Source organism: Mastomys coucha, unplaced genomic scaffold, assembly GCF_008632895.1.
Source record: "Mastomys coucha isolate ucsf_1 unplaced genomic scaffold, UCSF_Mcou_1 pScaffold11, whole genome shotgun sequence".
NCBI classification, from domain to species: domain Eukaryota; kingdom Metazoa; phylum Chordata; class Mammalia; order Rodentia; family Muridae; genus Mastomys; species Mastomys coucha.
In genome coordinates, this window is record NW_022196893.1 from 21,756,479 (window position 1) to 21,779,453 (window position 22,975).

Genomic DNA, 22,975 nt, shown 5'->3' on the forward strand with positions numbered 1-22,975 from the left:
AAATCAGAGTGGCACGAGATCAGTGGATTTCTAAGAGACTCGAATCTGTGATGTGCACTCTGGGTTTGGCTGTTGTATCAATGGACTAACGACTAGTGGCATTATTTGTATGATGTTTAAACCACCTTAAAATGAGTGGTCAACATATAGCTAATGAAAGAAAATGGATTGAATGAAAACTAACCAAGTCATCCTCTGTCATTTCCAAACAAAGGAAAGGACGACATTTCGGGCATAAATTACACAATCTACGTCAAATTTCCAACATACAGGGAGGGTGGAGGGTAGATAGAAAATGCAGCTCCATCCAGCACAGCACATGTTTGGTTTCTGCTGTCGTGAGCAAGAAGTACTGGTGAGCAGAGGAGACAAAAGACCAACTTTAATAAAAAAAAAACCCATGCAACCTTTGCTCTGCCTTTTAAAGAACATTAAGAAACAAACTGAATCATCCATCTGTCACTCATACCCACCAAGAGAGCCTTCCTGAAGAGCATGAAACCCAGAGCCAACAGTAACAGAGCAAGCTCACCTGGAAGGGGTTCCAGTTGCTTCAGTCACCACTGGGAATCAGGTTCCTTGTGAGAGGGCATGGACAAGACCCCACTGAACATATTTTACAGCACTGTGCCGAACTTGTAGTTTCTGAGTTTCAAACTATGAAGGCAGACTCCTGGGAAGAAGCTGTTATCGGCAAAGGCGTATTGATGGATTACACCTGTTGTGATGGGGAGAGGTTGGGATCTGGCAGGTCCAGAGCCTAATTATAATTTATCTTGGGTTATCTTTAGCCTGCTAAGTAGCCCTTCCATGCCCACCTCTGTGTCAGATCTTACAGGCAAAAATCTTTTGGAATGTGTTGACTTAGCAGGCTGCTAGATTCCAACAACCCAAAATCTAAGCGCATCATCAGATGGCATACAAGGGCTGTGGCTGCGGCTGCCTGCTTTGCTGAAACCCTTGTTTCTGATGTTTTCCATTGTGGCTTGATCTATGGCATTCTTTATTCTATTACTATAAAAATTTCATGAAACTGCTTCCACAATAGGGCATGGTATTCTGAATACCCTAAATCTATGTTCCCAGGCCATAGTCATTTGTTTATCCCCTCTAAGATGAGAGTTAAGTTTTGCACTGCAGGGCCTCTTTTTCCTGGCCCTATGGGCACTGCTCCATCTATGAGTCTGTTTGCCCCACACTGATAGATACGGTGACCTCTGCTGAAGTTCTTTACTCTTTGTCCTCTGGTTTTCTGAGTTAGATCTTTCATAGAGCTCATTATAATTCTCCCAAAGTAGCTTATGTAACAAAGACCTAAGCTGATACTTAATACTGGTGACACCTCACAAACTAGACAAATGTGTACTTCTATCTATAAGGTAACACTCTAGATGTGAATCAGGTTGCCTTATGGGATTATAGCACTAGTTTATTTTTTTCATTTTTTAAAAATTCTTCTCTTATTCATTATATCCCAACCATAGTTTCCCTTCCCTCCACTCCTCCCAGTTCTTCCCCCAACTTCCCAATTCCTCTAGATCCACTGCTCCTCCATTTCCCTCCAAACACCAGAGCAGGCCTCCCAGGAATACTAACTAAACATGGCATAACAAGTTACAATAAGACCAGGCATAAACCCTAATATCGGGGCTGGATGAGTCAACTCATTAGGAGGAAAAGGGTCCCAAGAGTACTTGAAAGAGCCTGGGACACTCCCACTGTTAAGAGTCCCACAAAAATCAAGTTACACAACAATAACACATATGCAGACGACACAGCACAGACCCATATAGGGTCTATGGTTGTCACTTCAGGCTCTGTGAGTCCCTATGAGACCTGCTTAGTTGATTCTGTGGGTTACGTTCTTGTGATGTCCTCCACACCTCTGGCTGCAAAAGTTCTTTCTCCCTCTCTTCTGTGGGGTTCCCCTGTTTCAGCCTAGTGTTGACTGATAACATTTGTTTCTAACTGGCAAATTGAATGTCTCCTCAGCTTCCCAGCCATTCACATTGTAGTTGTTGCAGGTGATTACTAAAATAAACATATTTTCCAACAATCTCTCTTAGTTTTCTAGTAACTTATCCCGCCTCTTTCCAGAGTCTCACATTTGAAGACTTTCATGTTGTACCTCAAGGCTATCAATGTTTCAGAATTTTCTCCCAACCAAAATTACTAGGTCCATATTCTGCTTCCTCATTCTTGCAAGGTAATAAGAAACTGATAAGATTTGCTTAAAATCATGAACAGATTTGAAAGGATATTGATAATGCGTCTCTCAATAATATCTACCTTAAACAAAAGAAATCACAGCACAAATGCAATTGATGCTGTATCCTCAAGCACCTTCTCCATTCTTACCAGTACCACATGTTAGAAATCAGGCACCTCCATGCCAGCCGGAGGGGACCCGGACAGAACACGTCATCACTTGTTGCCCAGAGGCAACACATTCCCACTACATTCCCACTGTTGCCTCCTGTCACATGTCTTCCTCCTGTGCATGCGCTATATCTCTGCAAGACAGGCCCTTTCCTCCTCGTCACCCCTTCTTTTTCTTTCCTCTACTCAGAAACAATCTCTGTATCCCTTCTCCCTCTCCCTGAATAAACCTCCTACCTGAGATCTGTCGCAAGGTGTAACTTTATGGATCCTGCCACATAGATACAACACCACACACTACACGTGTTCCCTTTGCAGCCTCAATGGAGGAACTTGCTTTTCCTCTTGATTACTCTAGTCCTGAGAGTTTAAATAACAAATGAAATTATCAAATATATGAATATAGAACAGCTATAGTTGATGTATGAGATGAAGGGCTATTACTTTCCCATTAAAATCACCTTTCTACACTTTCAGGCAATATAGGAAAAAATTGTGTGCGTGTGTGTGTGTTTGGGTGTGTGTGTGTGTGTGTGTGTGTGTGTGTGTTTTACAAAAACCAGACTGGGAAACACATGACAAGTTTGCAAACTGACATGTAGCCCTTAAAATCATATTTTTGATATACTAATTAACACAAAAGTCAGATTTTTGATAAGAAACGACAAGAAGGAATGCTTTGCAGTGGGAAAATGGCTTTTGCTTTAGGTTTCCTGCACAATCTTTGGTTAGAAATAGAATCAATAAAATTGTCAGTCTACACAAGCCTCAATAAAGAGCAGAAGGGACTTGATAAAAAAGCTTTTCTGTTTCAAAGGCCTCTTTGTTCAGAAGCTTTGAAGGTAAACAACTGAAGAAGGTGTACTCATTACTCCAGACGGAAGTTTCAGTTAAAAAAAAAAAAAGGCAAGCCGTTTCCTAGCCTGATTTAAGTCCTAACAGTTGTACAGTGTTTTATAAAAAAAGAAACTGCCATTAGCAGCTTGATTAATTAAGTACTTAATTAAATTAAGTGAGAACTTGATGCTCCGGGGAACTTATTCAGTGAACTTTCTAGCTTGCCTCAGCCCTTGTTAGCAAATCACAACTGTGACAATTCACATACACATGAGAGAGCCAAACTTGCCAGTGCTTAATGAAATGGAAAAGTTAAACAATGATTTGAAGAGACCTCAGTTCAAACAGAAGACTTCGTTTGGTGATCTAAGTTTCGAGGACACCATACAATCAGCCTCTGGAGGTTACCATAGTTCTGCCCCCGCAGCTCATGGGAGTTGATGCTAATGACAGGTAACAAATAGCAAAGCAGTGTTCTCTCCTTCCTGGAATGTCTGTGACAAATCACACTAGAAAGTCTCTAGTGAAGCTGCTTCCTCAAAATACTCTTTACAAATCTAACATGCTATTTGTTTCAAACCAAAGCACATTGCTAAATTTTTCTGTTTATGTATGTGTGTGAAGAACCATGTGGAGTGTACAAAATATTATCAGGGAAAGCAGAATAATCCAAGAGGGCCAACGTCTATATTCCCTTTTCAAAATGAAATTGTTTATGCATGAATCTTTATTCTTCCATGTGAACCTCAATAGTCCTATGAGAAATCTGATTATATTTAACATAGAGGTTGATGTGGAAAGAAGTAATATTTTATAATATTCAGTAATCCCACATAAAACCTCTCCATTCATTCATATCATCTTCTGTATCCTGGATTTGCATTTTAATCCATCTACCAACAAATGTGTAATTCTTCACCAGACTACTGTCAGAATATATTGTGACTATTTCTATTATAATTTCAAAATTAAATTTCATGCCTTGTCTTTAATTTTTGTGACATTCATTTATTGATTGATTGATTGATTTTCAAAGGAGGCATGCACCTATCGTAATATACATATAGGTATTAGAGGACAACTTGCAGGAATTTGTTCTCTTCTTCCACCGTGTGATCCCTGGGGACAGAACTCAGGTTGGTAGCAAGTGTCCTGACCCATGCAGCCATTTCACTGGACTATTTTTTAAAATGCATTAAAAAAATGTGTTAAGGGGACTGTGGTCTTTCAAAGAACATTTCAAGTAGTTTGTAGCATTACAGCTACAAAACATGCTTGTTCTAAAATATCAAACATCAAGTTGCCTGTTAGAGCAACCCTTTTCTTCTACCATATCCGGGGAAAGAATAAGACATTTCCTCTGACGTGCACACAGCAGTGGTGTGGAACATCTGCAAGTACACTGCATATATCGTTTTAATTCTTGATTACCTTTTAAGCACCTGTATTCCTGAAGTGGAAGTTTCTGGTTTATGTCAGCTGATGCAGACTCACATGGGGCTTTGCTAACGGGGACTCACATGGTATTTTGCTGAGGTAAGACCCACAGGAAGATACATGATGTTTGGAAAGAGCAATGGCTTTTGGTCCAGCATCTTCACTTTTACTGATCTTCAGTTTGTTGAGAGAGGCACAGTAGAGAACTTTTCCTGCCATTCTGGCTAGTCCTGATTGCTTCTGCTACCTAGTGCCCATTCAGCAGAGGCCTGGCAGTTTCTACGAGATCTTGCCACTGTTGCTGATTCATGTTTGGTCCTGACAGTACTGAACTGGACTGCTGGTATCCTGACAAATGGAGAATGGAATTGCTCCAAGGAACTAATTCTAAATAGGTCCATATCCCCTTGTCCTATTTTCCATTTTTTCTTTTCTATCTTTGGATGGTGGGCTAAAAGGTAGGTCAAAGAATTTGAGAAGCCTTATTAAAAGTAGGCTTAAAAATCTAAGTCTAACTATCCTTTTTGGTTATTGTTTAAATTAATAATCTTTTAGGTATATAAATTTTAAATTTATGAGGATCAAATTCTCAAATATTTTAAAAGGTTAAAATGATTATTAGCTGAGGATTAACTTGGTGGCCCATCTATGCCCTAAACATTCTCTTCACCCCCTCTGAGCTTGGCTTCCAACTCGTCATGTACATTTGCCAAAAGCAGAGACTCTATTTGTGCTTCAGTGTAAAAAAACAAAAACAACAACTTCTTAATTTCTGGAAGCTTGTTATTAGAAATGGAACATACCATATCATCACCTTTTTAAAGAATAAATCCTAAGCTCTTTTCATAATGCAGGGAGTTTATAAACCACTGAGTGAGAAGTGTAGGTGTTCTAAAATTCAAATCACCACCCTGATTATTGGAGACCCAGAGCCTCCTAAAGACTGTGTCTCTGCTTGGACACAAGTGGGAGTAGGTGTTTCCAGAGTGTGACTTTTATAAGCTCTATATTTTATGTTAACTTCATCAGTTTCTCCATTAAGTAAAATCTAGGCTTGGTGTACAGTAAACCTGATACAGTCCTTAATTGATATTGCTTGGTTTGTAAGATTGAAAATGGTATTAATTGTCTATTATCTTAACCATGGTGTGAAGTGGAAATTTCAGGTTTCTTTTGGAGACTCACATGTGACATGTGATGATCTTCTGGAAACTGTCTTATGAGAGGATGTTTTTGCTGAAGCAGACACATGGAAGGATGTTTTGTGGTGTATTTTCTGGAAGCGTCCTGGGAAAAGGGCATGAGATGCTTGAGAGAACACCTGATGTTTGGAAAGGGAATAAATATAACCCAACAGACTGTGGATGGAGCTGTGTGGCATTGGTTCACCTTGCCACTCCTTGCTGATCTTTGTTGGGCTTTGCTGAGGTTGGTCTTCACTGACAATGCTGTGTGATATTGGTTTGCCTTGCCACTCTTTGATGATCATCATTTGTCATGACTTAATAGAGAAAAATGCACCCAAGAACTTCTGGTGGTGTTCTGGCAGCTTCTTGCCACTTCTGCAGACTCAGGATGATTGGCAGAGCCTCTCATTTTCTTCTGTATATAACTGTTGTTAGTGATTCGCAAATTGTGTTTGTGAGTGGAATGATCTACCACTGCTGATTCATGTGAACTGAACTGTTGATATCCTGACAATGCAGATTGGATTTGCCCCAAAGAAATATTTCTAAACACCCCCACATCCTCCTTTGCCCTATTAACCTTTCCTTTCCACTACCTCTGGTGGGTGGTGGGCTGGAAGGGAGGTTAAAGCTTTTAAGAACAAATATTAAAGTAGGTTTTGAAAAATATAAGCCTATAAAGGTAATTCTCCCAAAACTCAAGGATGTACATAGAAGCCATGTTTAATATGTGTGCTTGTCAGTCAGTCTTGAATTCTGATGCTGGGTCTGGTCAGAGGCTTTACCAGTGACAGTATTAGAACTAGGAAGTAGAAAGTAAGTGACCAGCAGAATTAAAGTCTGTGAAGAAGTTCATGGATCTCTAAGATCCTTCAAGATACAAACCATTAAACATGTTAGCACCAAGCTACAGCTCACTTGTGGTTTGTCCACCTTCTTCAAACTGCTCTTCAGTGTTATCAACCTAGAGGGGACATTTCTTCCTTCACAAATAATCTATAAGATACCAGAAAACCCCCAGAACTACAAAACATCTACAAAGGAAGGAACAAAACACAGTCTTAGTCTACTTCTTCTCCCTTCTCTTCCCTCCCTTCCCTCTTTTCTCTTTCTTATAAAGGGAAAAAGAAATACTAATCAATCCCAATCCATATCTCCAATTCTTAAAATTCTAACATGAAATCAGAGAACAGTTAATGTTAAGAATTTCTGACTGTCTGTTGTTTCTGACTTCTTAGGAAGAATACCAGAAATAGAAATTTTGATAACAAAAATAGCTCCCATTTACCTCAAGACATTTGAAGATAAAATTCAGTGCATTTTTTTCCTAGTTTCTTCTTTGCTTAAAGAACAAAATTCTTTTTCTAAAAGACTGTTGATAGCTATTTTTCTGTAATTACAAAATAATGCCTTTGAGCCTTACTTTCCCAGTTTTTATTTATTTCTTCAGAAAATGAAAATTGCATGCTGATTTTGAGAAAACTTCTAATTCATACTAGAATTTTCCTTATGTGTCAAATGCAATGGAGAAAAAAAGTTTCTCTTTCTCTTCTTTCTAGAAGAAAATCTGCCTTCTGTGTTTTAAAGCCAGGGTTGTCAAATAGAACTCTATGGAAAGCTATATTAAAATCAAAAAAAGGAGAAAAAAAAGGAGGATAAAATCAACTAATGAAAATATAAGTGAAAGACAGGATATGGCAGCAATCAATGTTAGTTTTAAAAAGTGTTTCACTTAAGCCTTAAGATAGATACTTGCCCATCTAGACAGGAAAATGTGCTTTGAGCCAAAGAATAAAGGAAGCAACTGCCATTACTTGGAACATTTGTGAAACTTCTAAAATTTTGAACCAGTACATGTTAGCTCAGAAATTAAACAAGAAATTTTTGGGGCTGCAGATAGAAATCCACTGAAAGCCAAAAAAAATACATAAATAAACTTACTCCATCAATAGGTGTCCCCTTGGATATGTTGAGTAGACCATCAAAATTCTGATGAACTAAAGAGACTCTCCCTAAAATAGCCCTCCCAGCCACACTGTTTCACAGCACAGAGAGAGTAGTAGACAATTGCCTCAATAGCACAGTACTACAAACTAAGTAAGTTATGAAGAAAAGAGATGCATCCATTGGCCATCTTGTTGCCTTGGTCACAAGGAATTGACATGAAAAGGACCGTCTGCACAAGAGTGTGTCTGTGTTGTGTTTATCTCTTCTTTTTTTTTCTTTTCTTTTCTTTTTTTTTTTTTTACTTTTGGTTTTTCATGATGGCTCCTTGTTATTTGTAATTAACAAATGAATGATTAAATATGAATCATTCTTTTCAATACAAAAGAAAAAGGAAATGTGTTTTAGTTTAATATTATTATTTTTCGTTTATCTCTTCTAACGAACCCACCAGGGCTCACCCACTAGTCTCTAGTCTTAGTCTGATGACCTTAGCTAATAGTCCAAGTTGTCTCCCTAAGATCACAGCTTTAAAGCTCATAGCTGAGTTCCTACCTTTATAATAACTCCCAGTGATGTCCCACCTGGAGGCAGCAGCAGGCCGGGACTATGTTCAAACCATAGCAAACATTCACATTAGATCTAAAGACGGTATATTGAGTGGTCCAGATGTAAGAGTTAACAAGAGACAAAAAGAAAATAAAGCACAAACAAACAAAGCAGTATTCTGAAGGAAAGAAGTCAAATGCAAATCTCAGTGGGTTCTGAAAGCACTGAGGAAGAGGTGGGAGTGGGTTTAAAGGGTTTTCCCCCCAGGGGAATAATCTGAACAACCCCACCACTTAGAAAAGTTAGAGTGGGGGCTGGCAAGATGGCTCAGTGGGTTAGAGCACCAACTGCTCTTCCAAAGGTCCTGAGTTCAATTCCCAGCAACCACATGGTGGCTCACAACCACCTGTAATGAAATCTGACGCTCCCTTCTGGTGGTCTGAAGACAGCTAAAGTGTACTCATTTATAATAATAAATAAATCTTTAAAAAAAAAAGAAAAAAGAAAAGTTAGAGTGGCAGGAAAAGACAATGTAGTGAATGCTTAGGAGCATCAGCATCAGGTGATTCTCAATGGTAAAGCATCTCAAGATGCTTGTAACTCAACCCTCCTCTGTGCAATGTCCTCAGGGATTGTCCCGGTCTATTTTCTAGAAAGATTCACATTACTGCTGCTTTCCAGGCTACACACCCTACTCACTAGTGGCTTAACGCCACAGCTCAACAACCCACTGGATGCCAGCTTAACTCCACAGCTCTACACAGGTCATTCTTGTCTTGGTCAACAATGCTATGTACGCCTTTTAGTTATTTTACACTCTCTGCATGAGATTCTGTTGCATGTAAGTCACCTTACACTTATCTTTGTTCGCCACTATACTTTCCCCTCCTATACTTGTGTTTGCTCTTCCTCCCGTATCAGCCTCATTGTGCCTTGGGTTATACTTCTAGATCTTAGTTTTCTGCAGTATTTATTGTCTCCAATATCTAGTCTTTCTAAAACCATTTAAACAGGTTCTTCCCCCCTTTTTCCCCATAAGTAATCGATGTTTCCAGCTTTACTCAATAACAACTGATTTGATGACTGTAACCCACTTGCAAAACATCACAACCTTCATCTTAACTCATCTATTTTATTCCCAATCTCTCATCCCTGGGACAATTCATCTATTTTCTATCATATAATCTCCAGAAATAATCTATATAAATTATTTTCACATTGTGTTTATTATATTATTGTCCTCCAATCTTGAGAATTCAGGAATGACTGGCTTGTATGCTCTATGTCCACAGAATTCCTGAAATACAATACTATTAATTATTTATTGAGTGAATGAGTGAATTGATATGTTTATGTGGGATCATTTTGAAAGCTTCAGTTATAATGGATTTCTCTGAGGACTGTCAAGCTTATCTTTAATTCAGATCTCTGCAGACTGAAAGAGGTGTATTCCTCTGCCTAGAAGATGTCTTCCCTTCAGATGGTTCTAACGCTGAAGAGAGGAACCTTGCTTTACACCTGGTATGCACTATCCACTAGACTATGAGGCCATCTACTTGGTAACTAGTGACTTGAAAATTGAGAGTCTCTCACAGTCCAGGAAACCAGCGCCATCATGTGACTGGCTATGTGCACACACACGAGCATGTGTGTATCTCACCTCCAATACATCCATGATGGGAGTTAGGACCTCCTAGGAGTTTGGAGAAGATAGTCATACATAAATAAGTCAGTAACATCCTGCATCTCCTGCTGTCAAGAGAGAATGGTTAAGAATGCAATTAGCTAAGCCACCTGACACGTTATGTAAACTTACCCTTGCCTCTCTTCCTTGTGTTTAATGAGGTTCTAAACCAAATCCACTCCATCTTTTAAATATCTCTCTCTATTCTTTTTGCCTTTTTCCTTATGGTCTCCCCCATTTACACTCTTCCTGACTGTATCAGTAGATCCTTACTCCCCTTCCATCCCGCTTGGCATCTTCTACCCATCCCTGACAGTGGGTTTCCTAAGTCATGCCCCATGTGTTACTCACCCTCCTGCTTCCTAAAGGATAAGCTCATCTCAGCAGTACCACTGTGAACTTTCCCCACTGTAGCTTTACAAACACAAATCCCAACTGTTCCATTTTAACAACAAAGACTCAGGAGCCAAATGCTGAGGTAAAAACCTGCTAGCTCAGAGAGGCAGAGAAAGCACCCAGCTGACCTTCCTGCACCACAGATGTCCCAGAAGGGAGAAAGCTCCCACTCCCTTCTCATACTGTCTTAAATACCCTTCAAGTCAAAGACCCTCTTTTCTCTTTCCTGGGTTTTCATATGTTTATTCCCTCTCCTAGCTTTGTCTCCTGACCTAAAGTTGACTTGATTTAGATCTTGGATTAAAGGCGTGTGCTCAGGCTGAGCCACACCAGAACTACTTGTTTTCAGTAAACAGAAAGTTCTTGGCTTGAAAGGTGTGTGCTAGGGTTGAGCCACACTACAAGGTGTTTCTAGTTCACAATCTTGGGGTTCACAGTGTGATCAAATATCCTGCAACACCCCACCTTCTTTCTGCTTCCACCCAGGACCCTCTCCCACTTCTCATGCTGTACCCCAAGTACAAAAAATGGTTTTGCAGGTTCCCAAGCATTTGGCGCCCTCGCTTCTTTGTTGAGCGCTCTTGTTCTACTTTATCCATATTGGAGACCTCTGTCCCTTTTCAAAGTCCTGTGTGAATTACCTCCCCTCCCCTCCCAAGCACAGTCACAATATGTCCTTTTGGGGAGGCACCTCATGCTTGCTATGTGTGAAATATTCAGTACTCCATAGTAAATGCCTGCACACAGGACTGGATTTCTTTGACTCCATCCTCCAATGCCTAGACTCATAGCACCAAGCCAGCCACAGGATTAGCACAGGTTTACTTACAGACCGAGTTAAATGGGTTCCATTTGTGGACTTCATTTTATAAACTTTCTCCTCTGGCATTTTTTTTTTTTTTTTACTCTGGTAATTTGTATTTCTGCTATACTGAGAATTGAGAATAACATTCAGAGTAGTTATCCCTGTTTTTCATTTCGTTGCTGATTTCAAGGTCTTTATATCAAAATCTCACAGAGCTGCTGACCATCCAATTAAAATCTAAATGATCTTTTTCTAACATCCAGCTGAGTGAGTTTTCAAATGATCATTCTAGAATGAAATAAAAGAAAAGTATCTAGTGACCATGGGAAGATGCTCAGGAAAACCTGCAAATGCTGATGCTCTGCGAGGAATAAGATGCTCACATGAGCAAGTATTATCTCTTATGCATCACGCCAAGCATGTGATTCTAAACATGCAGACTACTTTGAACTTAATATACAAATTACAGGGCTCATTAAAAATAATGAGCTAGAGACTGGTATGCATTCTCAGCCTAGAAATATGTGTGTCACTGAGCATTTATTCGGCCACCCTTTTTTAAAAGTATGAAAAGAGTTAAACTGTGAAAATCATATAGATTAAAGAAGGCTTTCAGGAGAGACAACAGACAACCCACTAACATACACTAAAGCAATTAAGAGAGTACAGATGAGTGGAAGGGATGCAGTGGCACAGGAGTGAGACCAAAGTTGTATGTCAATCAGACAGAGTTAAGGCACTGGACCAAAGTGATTAAGTGATATGTAAGCCTGTAATTTAGGCTGTTACAACTGAGAACACCTAGTGACTTGCCACTAGACCCAGGCCACAGTCACATTCCTTCAAATGCGCTTTGATGTTAGAAGAAAAGTTGACTATTTACCTGATGGTTAGCAAGGACAGAGTCTGACTAAGACTTTTATATTAATAAGGAGAAGTCAGTTATGAAAAGCAGCAGAACAAGGGGAGAGAGACACTCAGCGATGAGACCTCGATGCTTTCATGGAAGGGGGAGGGGCATTTAACTGGGGAGGGAGAAGGACAGAAGAGAGGAATAAAGGAAGCACAAACAATACCCAGGATGTTTGAAAAGCCTCAAAGAATTACATTCTAGACAGACAGACAGATAGATAGATAGATAGATAGATACATACATACATACATACATACATACATAGATGACAGATAGATGATAGATGATAGATACATAGATGTGTGATAGGTATATGATCTATACAATGTGTATTATATGATATATATCACATAAATGAAGTTGTGCCACTTCAGCTGACAATGCTGACAACCCACCAAGAGTCACAGACTGATTATCAGAAGCCTCAGTACGAGGCATGAGAAATCTTTCAAGTTGTTGGTTATGTTCTCCAAGAGACTCCCAGAGCAGTAGACAGGCTATTGTAGTTGCCCTTGTGTACCTCCCAGAGGATGAATGTTAATCACTATTGCTGAAGAGACCACATTCTTCATACACAGGACTTGGAAAATTTGAGCTGGGTCTGACCTGAAAGCTCCTGAGGTCTAGATGATCTCTATGAACTACAACAGTAACCAGCATGGCAGGATACCCCTAAATATGCAGGAGTGGTGCTCATATGCTGGCACTAATCGCCAAGCGTCTACTTGAACTTTATGCCTGTTCAACAGGAGGGAAAGCATATCTGATACGAAGGACGTGGCCGACCACGCAAGCTTAGTGAGAGTAGTTATGGATCTTACAGCAGAACATAGTACTGCCACTTTGCTAGACCAGAATTGTTGGGGTTCAGGTGTTGCCCCACAAACCACATGAACACCCATCTCCATCAGACAAGGGTGGTTTATTGAACACACACCTAAAGACTGACAGATCACGGCTATAGCTCAGAATTTGGGACTGAAGCTCTGACCCAGAACTTTGTTCTGTCAGCTTATAAAGGCTAAAACTTCAAAAACCACAGTGGGCTCATATGAAGGTGCTAGAAGTGCTGCACCGTGGCCAGCCGTGCCTAAAGCCATTTTAGACATAATATTTCATACTGGCCTTTGATTTGATGGGTCCTACGTGAAGCTTCTGGGTGTGGAATGTCTTAAGATTAACAAACCTCATAACGTACAGAACATAACGAGGTATGTGATCAGCATGACCCTGCTCTGAGTCAAGTTATTTTTCTGCATCAATGACTGGCAGGCATATTACAGAAACAATATGAAATAGCTGACAGGCATGGAACAGAATGCCTACAGCTCTACTAGGTGAGCAGGCTCCAACAAGCAGAACTCTGGGCTACATTCCAAATACTTATCTTTATACCCTCAGATAAATATAGCTATCACTTATCACCAAAGAAACCTCCATTTGCAGCAGAAAGAGACCACTACTAGATATATCTACACTCTAACTACAGAACACAAGACTCAAGAAACATTACAGAACAGGCAGGAGAGAGGCTGCAAAAGCCAGATGACCAGTAGGTCTGCTAGGAGACTGTGTCTAAAAACAACCAAGAAGCTACACCTGTAACATCTCAACAATATGGCTGCCTAAATGAGTCACAAGCCATGAATGACAAACACCCAAATGCTAACCCGGAAGGGTCCAATATCATGGGCTCCACCCCAAGACAAAGAGCTCCAACCAGCTAAGGATTGCTAAGAGGCAGAGAGTTAGTCTTTCCCAGGAATAAGACCCCTAATTAATTATCCAATACCAAATGGTCAATTCTGGAGCCGTATACACACACACAACACTAAATGGAATGGGTGAAAGAGCCGGTGCTTGCCAAACCAGATCCAGGAACAAGTCATCGCCACTCAGGATGAAAACCTGAATCATGGCTGCGATAGAAGCAGGCAACCACCCCTCAGAGAAGCTCAGAGGAGCGTGAGAGACCCACAGAGGCTCCAAGGGAAGTGGCAGCAGGAGAGGAGTTTGCAGAGGCTACAAGTGTCCCCAGAAAAACTAGAGAAGGGCAGGTCCATGGGAAGATGCTTTCAAAAAGGGGGCTCAAGAAACTAGGAGGAAAGATGGCGGAACAGAACCAGATGCGCAGAGGAGAAAAGCGAACCACAGACAGAGAAACTACAGACCGCTGTGGCCCATGCTGTTCAGAAAGCCAGTGGAAGTCTGTGATCTGTGCTACTGCGACTCTAAACGGCAAGGAAGTTTCATTTGCTGTGGTATGGATGGACTATACAGACTCACAGCTGAGAATGAGAGATGTGGAAGGTTTCTGTGACCTCTCTACTCCACACTACCAAAAGAAGCAGTCTAAAGTCTATTGAAGAGAACTCTTAACAATTGTGATAAGGATACTACCATGTATTGCTTCACTGTTGATGGCTTCTGGTGGGAGTGGGATAGGGCAAGGAACCAGTTTTCTCTAAGGGGCTGATGATGCCGCAGTAAGTGTATGGACAACACAAACTGGATATTTTTTCCTTTTTTACTGTTTTTCTTCTTTTCTTGGGGGAGGTCAAATGGGTGGGAGTAGACCTAAGAGGACTGGGAAGTGAATGGGATCCGGGTGCATTATATGACATTTTCAAATAATCAATAAAAATATTAAGTTAAATTTTTTAAAATTAAAAAAAAAATAAACAGAGGCAAAGGTGTTTTGTTTTTGATTTTGTTTTTTCTGGCAAGCCATAGTTCAGTTAAGGTAGCATGCATTGAAAGGCTAAAATGTGACAGGCAAAGGATGTGTGCTAAAGACTGGATAGACAAATAGAATCTGAGCAAAGTCGGGAGGGAGGGAAATCCTATTCAATTGATCAAACTATTGAAATTATCACTAGTTTGGTTCTCCCATTTAGTGCAGGAATGCTGGAATGTAAAACACAAATTGTTGGGTTTCAGATCCAGGACAAGCCCCTGAGGTGAGTATTTAACATACCAAAGTGGACCTGGCCTGCAGGTTCTCCCAGAATCCCTCAGTCCTTACCTACTACAGGGCAGAGCTGACATACTCCACCCTTTGTGCTGAACTTTCCAATCTAGGGCCTGGGTGCCCTCTCACCCAGCATCTCCTCACTATATAAGTCCAGACGTTGTGGTTCTCTCCTCTGTCTGTCTGTCCATTTCTCTCTCTCTCTCTCTCTCTCTCTCTCTCTCTCTCTCTCTCTCTCTCTCTCTCTCTGTGAATATGCTTCCCCCTTTCACTTCCCCTTCCCTCTGTCTCCCTCTGCACAGCAACTTTACTGCCCTCTTCCTTTGTGGTTGATGAACTTGCCCAGGAGCTGCACCCCCAATAAATCTGCTTTTATACTTCAATTTGGCTTGAATTGACTCGTTTTGGTGGCAGAGAATACTTATTGCTAATCGTCAAACATATAATAGCTTGTCACTGTGTGTAAGAGTTGATTCTTGTCAAGACAGACTTGGAGCATAATGCAAATTTCCTTTAGCTGTGGATCTTATTTTCCTCCAACTCTTAATCCCACTTTCCTTACATTTGCCTTCTGTCCTGACGGTGTATGTGAAGGGTTCCATTAATTCACTCCTCAGGTGCTGGCTCCCCAAGCCAAAAGAAGCAGTATCCAGCTCTTCCTTCCTAATGGGGTGAAGAAAAATTAAACAGAAAACAGACAAATGTGAATTTGACTTGAAGGAATGATATTAAAGCTGGGAAACTGGAGCAAGCTTGGTATCCAGACTGAGTCATTAGACACTGGGGATGTGGATGACTGCAAGATAGAGAGAAAATGGTAAATTAGAGAAATGGGGGGAGAGAATGGCTGACACTGATTACTACCATGATTTCTATAGCAAACTGTATCACTGAGAAATCATTGCAGCTAGGAACATCATGTGTTTCCATGTGTGCCGGTGCTCTATTAACGCTGATGATTAGAAAGGCGCCCACAATAGTGTATGGCCCGTTTGCAGGTGGGCACTTTACAGTGGAAACTAGAAAACTAGAATGAGCTCTGAGATCTGGTTTCCTCACTGTACTGGCTGGTTTTGGGTGTCAACTTGTCCCAAGCTGGAGTTATCACAGAGAAAGGAGCCTCCCTTGAGGAAATGCCTCCATGAGATCCAGCTGTAACGAATTTTCTCAATTAGTGATCAAGAGGAGGGGGGCAGCCCATTGTGGGTAGTGCCATCCTGGGCATATATCTTAATATACACTGGGTCCTGGGTTCTATAAGAAAGCAGGCTGAGTAAACCAGGGGAAGCAATCCAGTAAGCGGCACCCTTCCATGGCCTTTGCATCAGCCTCTGTGACTTCCTGTTCTGACTTCCTTTGGTGATGAACAGCAATGTGGAAGTCTAAGCTGAATGAATCCTTTCCTTCCCAACTTGCTTATTGGTCATGATGTTTGTGCAGGAGTAGAAACCCTGGCTAATACACTTAACCTTCCAGCTTCAGAATACTATCCTCATCTTGTGTTCCGCGCTCCTGCCTATCAGCAGCAATGACGACAGAACACTGAGACTTCTTCTCTCGACAGTTTACTCAGGAATATTCTTTTGTGTTACAGCTCTCCTAGGTACCTAAGTGTTACAGCTCTTTAAGGTACCGAGGTATTACAGCTTTCCTAGGTTCTTAAGTGTCACAGCTCTTCTTGATGGCACGGCTCTTCTTGGTATTGCTTCTTCTTCTTCTTCTTCTTCTTCTTCTTCTTCTTCTTCTTCTTCTTCTTCTTCTTCTTCTTCTTCTTCTTCGTCCTAGGTGCTGCAGGTCTGCTTGCTTCTGTGGAGTGGCGTGGAATGGCCGGAGACAGTCCCTTATATACCCGAGCTTGAGCTGCCAAGTCCTCCTGGATTGGTTCCCCGGCAAACCCTCATTAGCATACACCCGTTCAGGAGGGGCGCATGCGCAGTGGAATTGTCTATTGCTACAGTGTATCAGGAACCAGCGCCATCTTGGATTTTATCGTCCAAGCGGCTGCCTACATCATCTCCCTTGTCTCACACCCTATTCACACAGTGAATTGGTCATTGGAGTAATGTGTGTGATTCTTTCAATAATGTATTTGAGGAACTATGTCATTATGACAGGATAAACCCATTCTGTAGAAAACTTATAGTATGACCTCATTGGAAGAGGGGGGTCTTCAGAATGGCTGGAGGGAGTCCCCTTTACAACTTTATAAGAAATACCCAAACAGAGTTTATCTGTGTAAATAAAAACAAACCCATTTGGAACACTCCTCGAATTCTTCCATCCTTTCCTGTAGTAACTTACCCACATGTTGCTCACCCAGACCTACCAGCCAGGTGAGCCGAGTGTCACCAGAGCAACACCACAGTTCAGCTTTATCTCTGCCTAGATTTGATTTCTTCAGCTTCCTGCCACGGGATTTGACTACGCATAACCTCCATGCATCTCCAACATCACAGAAGCTTCTGATTTCAGGGCATCAAATCTGCCGTAGCAGAATAAGAGATCTGTGTGGTCAAGACAAGAGATCCACTCTGCTGCATGAGGCAAAAGCATTCAGACATTTGAGCTCCTAACAAAATGTCACCCTATTGCTGCTTCTGGGAGGATATAAGCTGAAAATTTATGTTCTCCACTACACACACAGACACACACACAGACACACACACACAGACACACACACACACACACACACACACACACGCACACACACCCATGGCATGATTGTGGAACACAAAGGACAACTTGTGAGAGTCAGGGATCAAGACTCAGGTTACCAGGAATGGTAGCAAGCACTGGTGCCCACTGAGCCTCTGAATTCCACACATTTTAACAACTGTGTTGTTCTATTCATACTTTTAATTTAAAAGCTTTTGATGTGTACATTTGTTTCTCCACTGTGTCTCATATTGTGCTTGGTACCTTATCAATTCTATACTTTAAGAATTGAAAATATTCTATAAGACAATATACAGCATTTAAGCACTGTTTATTAAATGCTGGTAAGTTACCTTATAATTAATGTTGTTGCTTTGTTGACAAGTTAGCTTGTTATGCCTGTCACCCATTGTCTACTGATTAGACAACCCACTCCTTTACTGCTCATCCTACTGAGTATTCATCATCTATGAAGAGATAGGAGAAAGCATTACTGCCCTCTGGTGGAAATACTGCCTGATTCCAAGAATATCTCCAAAAGAACAACTTTTACAAGTCATAACGTAATTTCCTCTAAGTTTAGAAAATCCATTTCATTTGTTGGCTGTGTAGCTAGCTGCTCATGGCATGACTTCATTTTGACTGCCTCTGTATTTTCTCATTTCCTGTCATCTTCCTTTACATTGTATTCAAGCATGTAATTATCAAAGCATAAATATATGTAAGTATCATGGTACATCCTTACTATTATTATAATGCATTTTGAACATTTTATTATCTTAATTCCATTGTAATAATTATTTTAAAAGTATTTCTTTTTGTCAGGAATCTGATACATTGTTACTGAAACATTCCCTTATAGAATGAGTGTAGTTAGCTACAACGTGAGCAAACTATTTTATGCTAGGCCTTCATCTTGGCACCCACCAGCCATTTGTCTCTGTCTCCAGTCCCTGTAAGTTCTCTATAACCTAACTCAGTTACCCTCCCCACCCTCCCCAAAATGTACAGCTATGACTATCTACTTGTCATAATATGACTAGCTGTTTTTCTTGCTTCTATAAGTTGATCACACAGATACTCAAAGATTGTTTTGTGTTGTCTTAGCCACTAAACTTGTCAGAACAGGACAGTTTTTACTTGCTTGCTTAGAAGTTGAAGGTCTTTTGTGGTATTTTTCCCCTTTAAAAGTTCTTCCTTATACCCTCTACCCCTTCATAGCAATCTCAAGTTTGGCTCTGAGATTGTTTATTCTGCTAGCAGTTAATCGATAAATCTTTTAATTGTCTTTCCCCAGAGGTCACAAACTCCATAATACAATCTTCCAGTACCTACAGATTCTTGGCTAAGGGTAGGGCTTCTTGAACTTCTTACCCACAAATTCTAGAGTGTTGACAGTCAGTCGATCTTGGTGACAGGTCAAGACTGTGTAGCTTAGGTTTATCCACACTTGGGTCACGTGGAACAGCGAGAAGCCATGCTGGTACTGACCCGGACGACTGCTATCACAGTTGCTGTGAAGTCGTGTGTGAACTGCCTTGTCCTGTCCAGAAGACAGTCTCCCAGCAGTCTTCTCTAACTTCTGGCTCTTACAAGATCTCTGCTACTCTTGCAGCATAACGTTCCTTGAGCCTTGGAGATAAAAAAGCTTGGTATGTCTGATATAGATGTCTCATTTACAGCTGAGCACTCCAGAATCTCTTATTCTTCGTACTTTGGCCAATTTTGAGTCTCTATTTTCACCACTATCCATTCCCAAATTCTATTTCATTCTCTGGTAAGGGTTGAAAGCTACACTGATCTGTAGTCATAGAGATAAGTACTTGAAAGGAAGTTTGAAACTATGCCCATTCAGCAAAATAATAGTAGGTTGTCCAAGAGGGCAAATGACCTTCCTGATTACTTGTTGATAGTCAGGTTCCATCCTGTGAAATGGACCTTGAATCCAACAGGAAGTGATTGACTACTCCATAATATTCATGATATTTTTACACCAATGGGCAGTCAGCCAGGCCAGTTGTTACTATAGCTTGCAGGTTTACAGCTGGATATAACTGTTAATGACTTTTCTCTGCCCACAACTTGTATAGCATCTTCTGGCATTATGAAAATAAAACAGAAGGGAGCAAACATCCGGGTCAGTACCAGCCGGCTTCTCTCTGTTCCACGTGACCTGAGTGTGTAGAAACTTAAGCTACACGGTCTTGATGTGTCACCAAGAGCAATGACAATAGTCAAACATCCGGGTCAGTACCAGCCTGGCTTCTCTCTGTTCCACGTGACCTGAGTGTGTAGAAACTTAAGCTACACGGTCTTGACATGTCACCAAGAGAGATGACAATAGTCTCTATTGTTTTGAGAGAAACTATCAACAGAGTGAAAAGGCAGATTATAGAATGGGAAAAATACTTTCTAACTATACATCTAACAGAGGATTAGTTTCTAGAATATAAAAGAAACAAAAAAATAAACAACAGCAAAAACCAAAACCAAAACAAAAAGACCATACATGCTGAGAAAACAAATCATCCCAAGTGTTAACAGAGAGTTCTCAAGAGAAGAAATAAAAATCACTAAGAAATATCTTCTAAAGTGTTCAACATCTGGAACTATGAAAATTAAAAATATTTTGAGGTTTCATCTTACCCCAGTCAGAATTCTAACAAGATAACAATAAAATAGCAAGAAACGTTAGCTAGGGCTCTGGGGTGTGGGTGAAGAGAATGCGTAGTTACTGTTGGTGGGAATACAAACCTGTCTAAGTTAGGGTTTTACTGCTGTGAATAGACACCATGACCAAGGCAACTCTTATAAGGACAACATTTAATTGGGGCTGGCTTGCAGGTTCAGAGGTTCAGTCCATTATCATCAAGGTGAGAGCATGGCAGCGTCCAGGCAGAGATGATGCAGGAGGAGCTGAGAGTTCTAAATCTGAAGGCTGCCAGCAGAAAACTGGCTTCCAGGCAGCTAGGATGAAGGTCTTAAAGCCTATGCCCACAGTGACACACCTACTCCAACAGGGCCACACCTTCTAATCATGCCACTCCGTGGGCCAAGCATATACAAGCCATCACAAGACCAGTACAGTCTCTGTGGACATCATTATGGTGGTCCCTTAAATTCTAGTGCCAGCCCAGCCATGTGACCTGACTATACTACTCTTAGGCATATGCCCACAGGACTTTGTAGCCACTCCAGAAACTCTTCCTCAGTTATGTTCATTGCCGCTCAATTTACAACAGATAGGAAACAACCTAGATGTTCATAAACTGATGAATAGGTAAAAAAAAAATGGGTTACTAAAATATATTTTAAAATAGTTTAGGTGAAAAATTTTATGATCCACAAAACAAAGTAGGGGATAAAATTTTAGTAGGGGGATAATGCAGGGAAACATACAAGCAAAAAAAAAAAATCTTCCCTACCTTTAGAAAAAAATATGTCTTCTTTATTCCTATTATTTCTGTTTCTCAGCTTAATTAACCTAAGAAATGAATGTTTTGCCCTACATGGTTTTAATAGACTTTAGGTATGTTTAAAGGACATAACCCACCTTATTATAAAATATTATGGCTTGAAAAGATGTGCTTCTGTTTGTAGTATCTTTGCATGTGTAGGGTATTTTCATGATGACCACAGGATTATTGCTATGGTATTCATACAAGGTGTTAAAGAGCTAAAATCCTGTGGTCATCATGTAAATACCCTACACATGCGGTGCCCTCACTCTCATCAGGGTCTTTGTAGCTGGACTCAACTCTGTCTTCATTTAAAGGTCACTATGACTTACTAACGTAGAGCCTCCCTGAACCCAAATTGTCAGGCAGTCTACAGACAGTCTACAAATTACCAGCAGCCCACATCCCGGCATCCCTCCACCTCCAACCCCCTTCTAACTGCCCTGAGTCATTCTTCACAAATAACTGAAGCTAGCTGGTCTTAAATACATAAATAAAGACCTGGATAGTTTTTTTTTTGTTGGTGATGGTTGTGGTTTTGTGTTTTGTTTTTGTTTTTTTATCAGAGGCTTTGAATCTCAGTTCAAAATTATTTCTTTTTTTTTTAATTGATTTAAGTTTTATTGCATTTTGATGAGAAAAGATACATGATTTCAGTTTATCTGAATTTGTTAACATTTATAAACATATTTTAAGTAAATAGAATTACATCACATTCTTCTTTCCCTTTTGTACCCCACCTCCTCCTAGAGATCCCCCTTCAATACTTGCAATACCTTTTGGTTTTTTTATTTTGTCATATTCTTTAAAATTTATAAAATATTATAACAATAAAAATGAGTAGCATAAAAGTTGCTTGATATAAAACAATCAATTAAACAGTCTTATGTAGATGCTTGCCTACAGCAATACTGAAAATATATACATTTTTCTCAGTATAAATTTTAAATAACTCCAAACATATTAGCTGTATATTTTAAAATAACACATCACTTCTAGTTTTTTTAAGTGAACATAAATAGATAAAGTCTTTTTGTTTGTTCATTTGTTTTGTTTTTAGTTAAAAATTATTTCTTAAGGAAGTGTTCCCTTAGACTCACTACTTTTAAAAGGCAACATTCACAGCTCAGATTCAACTAAAATACAAATTTCCCATATTCCTCAGCTCCAACCTAGTTGTCACATTTTATGACCAAAAGTAAAGGATGCACAGTTTAAAGTGAATTCCATATAAATGGGGTAATTTATTTTAGTATGGGTATGTATGCATTATGAAATACACATAATCTAAAACAAATGAAAACATTTCTTATTTACCTAAAACTGAAAAACAAAACAAAACAAACAAACAAAAAACCCAAAGAATCCCCTATTTTTATCTGGCAACCCTACTAGCCCATCCTCTCCTTGCGCTCCATCCAGCCTCTCATAAAATCACTCAGCAGAATCTCACATAATGGTTTGTTGTCTTCTCCCTGCCAGTGAGAAAGCAGACAGTCTGAGTAATGTCTACAATTATAATTATGCCCTCTTAGTAGGCTTACACAGCAGGATTCATTCATGGACAGGTGAAACCCACATGCCTCTTTTTAGATGGAGTCACTAAATACAACAACTTTCGTGTTCTGGGAATGGTGGCCCATGCTTAACTCCATTGGGAGGTGGAGATAGCATGATGGTTGCAAACTAAAGAGTACCTTGTCCTGGTGGTGGTGGCGCACACCTTCAAACCCAGCACTTGGGAGGCAGAGGCAGGCGGA